General features: G+C 39.6%; 1 long non-coding RNA gene across 2 annotated transcripts; it reads left to right on the top strand.

Moving 5' to 3' along the window:
• The first annotated feature begins 963 nt into the window (after nucleotides 1-963).
• Nucleotides 964-5,079, top strand: LOC108167095 (uncharacterized). 2 transcript variants are annotated; one of them, XR_001777495.1, is made up of 3 exons: nucleotides 964-1,378; nucleotides 3,371-3,489; nucleotides 3,592-5,079. It is a non-coding gene; the product is annotated as an uncharacterized LOC108167095 (long non-coding RNA). The 2 variants fall into 2 exon arrangements; XR_001777493.1 differs by having other exon boundaries at nucleotides 3,348-3,489.
• Nucleotides 5,080-7,038: the final 1,959 nt, after the last annotated feature.

The raw sequence follows: 7,038 nt of genomic DNA, 5'->3' as shown, positions 1-7,038 counted from the left end.
CAGGAGGAAGAAGTAGTAGTTTACTTATTCACAGCTTTCCTCTTGTTAGTTTCATAACAGTCGGTGTTGAGTTGACAGGGAAAGAGGGAAAAAATATCTGAAAGCACCTCAACCATGCTTTCACAGTTTCTTGAAAATCCTTATTTTTAGGTTATATACGGATCAGAATAAAGGATGTAAAATTTACAGTCTTCTCTTGCGTAACTGCAGAGGTACTTTTTTCCTTCTGGTTTGTTTCTGTGTTCAACACGGCAGTAAGAATTAACCTTCATCTGCACAGAGGAAGCCTCAGCTTTGGGTACGAGATTAAGTAACGTTCTTATTTCATCATTGTTTCAGTGAAAATTAGTGATTTGTGGAGCTGATTTATTTATTTGAGAATTCTGAACTAAATTACAGTTTTTTTACGTTGATTCTGGCGTAATTTAATGATGTTCAGTTTGAGGGGGAGCAAAAGATTTTACCCAGTTTTGCAGAATAAGCTTTGGAACCAATTAGACCGGGTTACAAAGAAATATTGTTTGGAAGTCGTCTTTGTTTTTTCAACTGAATTAGGATTCATTTTTGCGCCGCTAAATCCAAAAAATGACATCTATTTTTCTCAATAAGGTCAGATTTTTTATTCTAATTTGATTTAGTGAAATTTGATCTTCTGACTACATCGATGACATTTTTGTGACATCATCAGTTCATTTCCGTTAATATTTTTCATCCAAAGGTTTTGGGAGAGAAAAAAAAATGTTATTAACTGAATGTCACAAACTTGGATTTCTGTAAGTTGAATAACAAACACTGATAAGAGTAAAGACATGTGAATTGAACATTAATTCTCAGTCTCTTTTATGTCCTCATGGAATCTCTCCCTCTGATCGTCACTCGTTGATCCAGATTCTCAGGAAACCGATCCAGATGTGAGAACAGGTCATGCATTTTGATGCTCATGTTGCTCCGTAGATCAGAAAGTTGACCTGATTGAGCAAAACCAAAGTGATTTTTGGATTCAGTTCATCAAAATGACCCTGATATTTTGTCTGTTTACCAGTGTTATTGTATAAATTCATGTGCCCTTTAACCCCCCAAGTTTACCTTCATGAATCAGAGTAATACAAATGGGTCTAATTATCAAAAATAAGCTCAAGACAGCAATGGAAACTTGTCTTATCACAGAGACCGCTACAGACAAACTACAGCAGCAACATGGAACCTGTTATTATGCCTCCAAAGATTTACATCCTGGTTGAAATTTGACGCCTTGATCAACCAATCCTTTTTTTACTTTGCTTTCTGATATCAAACTCTCTTCCACACAGACTCTTGAGCCTCGAGACATTGCCTTCGTACATGTCCTTCTTCAGCTTTCCATGTCAACTTTTCCAAAGTGAGTAATTAATGCATGTGCTCCGTCAGAAAAGATCTTGTATATGAGGCTGAAAGGAGATAAATAATGTATATTTTTTGTCTAGTTTTTTCTTCAACCCTAATTCTTTGGGTTGAGCAGAGACGTTGCGTTCCATCACGCCGTTCCCCCCCCACCTCAGACTGTCATACAAGCAAATATAGCCAAAATAAAGCACAAATGTTTTCTTTCATTTACATGACTGAGGAGATTGTTAGCTTGTGTGTTTAAATGGATCCAGGTTGTTTTGCTTCTCAGGCTGTTTTAACTTCCTCGTGATCAAAATGATGCCTAAGCCATCTGGATTCATGGATTTATTTTCACTTTATGGTTGCAGAATTATAATGAGTTAGTGTTTCTGCCACCCCAAGACAACTTCACATTTAAATGTGACAGTCATTCAGCACAACTGTGTTTTTGACTTTGAAAGAATAGTTTAGAAGGGAAAAGCAAAACAAAAATCCTCTGCAATAGGGGGATGGTACAAGATTTCTGGAGTGTTATTTACTTAAAGTCAAGTACGCCAGGCTGGACGGTGGGGACTGAGGGAATGGTTTGCACGGGTTGATGAGGCAGAGAGACGGAGATGCAAAGGACATTTAGCAGGTTAGGGTGATCAAGGGGAGGGATGGAAAGGTGCTGACAGGTGCCAAGTGTGTGATGGGAAGATGGAAAGTACTTTGAAGAGCTGCTGAATGAGGAAAATGTGGAGTGGAAGAGGAGACTGTTGTGAATCGTGAAGCCGCTAAGATTAGCGAGGGTGAAGCAAGGCGAGCTTTGAAGAGGATGAAGAGTGGGGGAGAGAGGCAGTTGGTCCTGATGACATACCTGTGGAGGTATGGAAGTGTCTAGGAGAGGTGGCAGTAGAACCTTTGACTAGGCTGTTCAACGAGATTTTGAAGAGTGAGAAGATGTCTGAGGGATAGAGGAAAAGTGTCCTGGTGCTGATTTTTAAGAACAAGGGAGACGTGCAGAACCTTTTCAACTACAGGGGAATAAAGCCAATGAGCCAGGAGGACACCGTGGGAAAGAGTACTCTCAGCTAGGCTTTAGTCAGAAGTGAGTATTTGTGAGTTTTATGCCTAGAAAGAGTAATGCAGATGCAGTTTTTACTTTACAGATGCCAATGGAAAAGTACAGGGAAGGCTAGAGGGAACAGTTGCTGTGAGGGGAGCCATGGTATTGCACGAGGAGATCTGGAGTGGTGAATGATATGTATGGGAGCTGTGAGACAGCAGTGAGGTGTGCTGTAGGAGCGATATGGGGAGCTCAAAGTGGAGGTGACATTGGATCAAGGATCAACTCCGAGCCCCTTCTTGTTTGGTGGACAAATGGTTTTAGAGAGACGTCTCCATTGACTATGGACTTTGCAGATGACATTGTGATTGTGAGAACAGGGGGCAGGTAGACAAAAAGCTGGAGACGTGGAGGCATCTACTGAAAAAGAGAGGCATGAAGAACAGTCACGGCAAGACAGAAGATGTGTGCATAAAGGAGGGTAGAAGTAGAAGTAAAGAAGGTGGAGGACTTTGGTCCAGAGCAATGGAGAGTGTTGAAAAGAGGAGAGTCCTGTTGGTATGGGTGGAGAAAAGTGTCAGGTGTGATGTGTGGTGAGAGTATCAGCAAGAATGAAAGGGAAGGTGTACTTTTCCTCATTGGAAAGAGAACCCTTCCCCTCATCAAGAACTTTTTCCTTTTGAGGGAAGAATCTTCCCAAAGAGGGTTCTTCCTCTTTGCGAGTGAAAAGGATGGACAGCATCAGTATTGAGTACATCAGAGGGACGTCTAATGTAGGACGATTGGAAATAAAGTAAGAGAGGCCAGACTGAGATGGTTTGAACATGTTCAGAGGAGAAACAATGACTGTAATGGTAGAAGTACGCTGAGGCCAAGACAAAGCCCATAAATGAGATTTATCTGTCAGGGTTCCTGTGTGTGTGTGTGTGTTGAGTGTGAGTGATGCATCTTTTCCAGCGAAGATCTTGGTGAGGAACCTGGGCAGCCTACACAGGTGGATCTCATCAGCCCCATCAGTGGTGGGGATAAAGGAGCAGCAGAACCTTCACTCGGTGCTGGATGATTAACGTGCACTGGTAGTCTCTCTAGCCCTCTCCTGTAGTCCACAGTACTAGTTTTTGATCTGTCTCTTCGATATTTTTCCAGTGGTTTTAAAGTCCTTGTGTTTCCGTTTCTAGATCAGTTTCTGGATTCACCTACGGGATCTGTTCCATTGTTGTCTCCTCTCGTGTGGATCACCTGCAAGTCTGCCTGCCTGCTGCTCCCTCCGCACCACTCAATCGCTCCTGGAAGGATCTAGGAGAACTACTTCTCTGTTATTACCAGGAAATAAAACCCTTACCTTTATTTCGGACTTGTTGATTTGCATGTGGGTCAGAAGGTTAAAGCCCACCATGACATTATCAATGTGATGAAAGAGGTTTTATTTGGTGTGAGAGTTTGCAGAGGATAGGACTGAATGAAGACAGATGATTTGCTGTGGCTGCCCCTGAAAGGAGAAAAGGGCTGAAAGAGAAAAAGATTTACTTTCAACCAAATGTTTTCTCATTTTGGGATCTAAACTGCAAAGCAGATAGATACACAATAATGGTGGCAGGAGGAATAAAATTAAGTTTGGTTTGTCTGATTTCAAAACTAAAGTGAGAACATTGAATGTGCTGAATGAAACCMGGGAATATATGTTATTTCATATCTAAACAGCTTCGTAGATGAGTGTAACTTGTTTGATTCGAGCCGAACATTTGAACAAAGCCAGACATTCGGACTCCTCTGCCGAGGGTCACGTTAAATGTCGCCACTGCAAATTTTGATTTAATGTCAAACCGACTTTCTGACTAAAGTATTCCCCACGGAGCCCAAAAACTTTAGGCGAAATAAGGAAATGTCAGTAGCGATCGAGCTCCCTCACTGAAAACAGAAGTTAAAAAACTAATTCCACAGGGGAACAAAGGCAACGCACCTGATGAACGATCAAAGTTAGGAGGACAGTTTTCCTCCAGCTACTCTAAAGCAAATTATCAGACTTGTTCGGTTTTCAGAGTCACGAAGTGGGCTGCTTGAATGTTAAATATTGAAATTGTTTAATGAGTGAGTATATCCGGCAGGAAACCTCCAACTTAAATGACATAATCAGAACATGCTGTCGCACTCTGAGTCTCACACAAGTGTTTCCTCTTAGTTGAAAGTGCGCGCCCTCGTTCCCTCACACACCCACTCCTTGTAACTTACAATGTGCTGCAACCAGCATGAAACAGCTGTAATTTTTTCTTCACTTTAAGTTGCTCCACTTGAAATAACAAAACAGTCTCTTCACCTGTGCTGGGGGACAATAAATGAGTCAACCATTTTTTTTCTTTTTTCTCTCTTATTGTTAAATCTAATGAGATCCTTGCAGGTGGCTAAGAGCACAGAAATSTTGAGGGTTTGGAAGTTATCTGACCTACGTGGAGGAGATATTAAGATGCTGCATCAGCAAAAAAGACAAGAAAAAAAGCACATAAGTAAATAAAATGAATACGGGACAAAGTTAGCCAGGAATAGTAGCACGACTTGGTGTGCAGCTGTTGTTTCGCTGAAAGTGCAAATAATAAGAAAGATGTACATAATTTGAGCAAAGGTTTAAAAATAGTTTCTTAAATTGATTTTATCAGTGGTGTTTTTAAAACTGCAAAACTGCAGGATGTAACTTATATATATACAAATTCTTTTAAGGTATTTGTTAAAACTGTAACTGACAGTTCGGTGTGGCACGGATAATCTATGAAAAAATATATATTTCCACCTCCAGAAACCACCAATCAGAATCAAGAGGAGGGTCTTAGTGCTGTCAATCTAGCTGATGTATGCATCACTCAGTGTGCTAATGGTGGAGAAACAACTTACCACCATCATTGGTGACCATGCTAACTAGCCTTAGCATTCATGGCAGGTTCTGCTACTGAGAAGAAGATGTAGCTTCCTAATGAGTCAGGTGGCAGGATGTGAGCACCACATACACAAGAGTGATTGACAGCAATTAGGAATTCTAAATATAATGTTGGGTTGCTTTCACAAACATGTAAAAGCAACCCAACAACCAATCAGAGCCAACTTCCTGGCTCTGATTGGTTCTTTCTGACTGTTAACTTGTTCAGAGGACAGCGGGAGAACTGGAAGAAGGCAGATTAGCTTGATTTTTTTTTTTCACATATTATCTGTCCAATACCAAACCGTCACAACATAGTAACTGTTTTAACAAATATGTAAAAACATATATATCATTTTTTGAATATAACCTATACACTGTAGCTTTAACATATTACAACATAATATCTGCAAGAAAAATGTCTGCATATTTGCCGACTTGAAGCCCACAGCTGCTTTTGAGGTGAAGTTTTATAAGTAAGCACATTTTCACCTGTTTGAAATTAATCATGATATTTCCAGCAGGGCCTCAATATCCACTGCATTTCCTTCAAAAACAGACATTTTAGTAGAAAATTATGCAGAGGGGAGCAGGCTGGCATTTATTGCTGTTGATATTCAACGACTTCTTGCTGATTGTTGGCTTAATTTAAAAGTGGAGCTCGTGGTTTTGGTGGTGTCCTTATGACTCACGGAAAACAAACTCGGTATTACCCAATTTTTATCTTTTCGTATTTAATTTAATGCAAATGATGACAACAATATTGCCATCATTTGCATGTTTTTACATTTTTATTTCTGTTTTGAATGCTACCCTTTTGGCAGTGCAACTTTTAAAGGTAATGGATTACCCACTGTCATTCGCAAACTCTCACTGTCTGTTTTTTTTCTTTTTTTTTTTTTTTTACCTAAACGCTAAAACTGATTGATAGTAATTAGCTCCATCTAATTCTTTAATCGTCACCAGTTTTCCTTGAGCTGTCTTTTTCCTCCTAATTAATCTCGGCAATGTCATTTTGTGAAATGCAAGGTTATTTTTATGCAAGAAAAAAGAAAAAATAGTTTGAGATGTGTCAATATGGTCCAGTAGTTTTCATAACTTTCAGAGGGATAACTTCACAGCTGCCCCTTGTTGTTGTAAGCTCTGGTATTAAGGAATGAAAAGAGAAAAATACTTTTTTTCAGAAGGAAATGCATGCATTCTTGTCTGGATGTAACACGGTTTAGTTGATTGTTGGCAGAAAGACAAACATAAGGGAAGCTGTATCAGCTATTTCCTGATGTAAGCTTTTATGTATGAATGTATGAATTCATTTGGAAATTGTGCATCACCAGATGACAAAAGTATTTATCCTTTTGTCATCTCTTTTAATTTCTCTTAAAAGCAGAGAAATTTACTTAAAGTCGTATCTAAGTAAAATTAAAATTTTGTTTTACAATCTGTCTAGCTAGACACAGAACTATTTTAATATTTTTACAGTCTAGCTTACCACAGCAGCATCATTGGCCACTTCGTCTTGTGCCTGTACCTTCAGGTGTATGCAGGGTATCACCAGGGTGCATCCTGGTCTGGTTACCAGGACAACACAGAGTCTCTAAATGAACCAGTGGTTTTCGTACCACTACGGACAATTTAGAGACCAATTAACCCAACATGAATGTTTTTGGACGAAGGGAGGAATATCGTCACAAATTAAACATGTAAAAGTAACCCAACTTTA

Source organism: Poecilia reticulata, linkage group LG1 (genome assembly GCF_000633615.1).
Source record: "Poecilia reticulata strain Guanapo linkage group LG1, Guppy_female_1.0+MT, whole genome shotgun sequence".
Lineage (NCBI taxonomy): Eukaryota > Metazoa > Chordata > Actinopteri > Cyprinodontiformes > Poeciliidae > Poecilia > Poecilia reticulata.
This window is presented reverse-complemented; position numbering and strand designations above follow the sequence as displayed.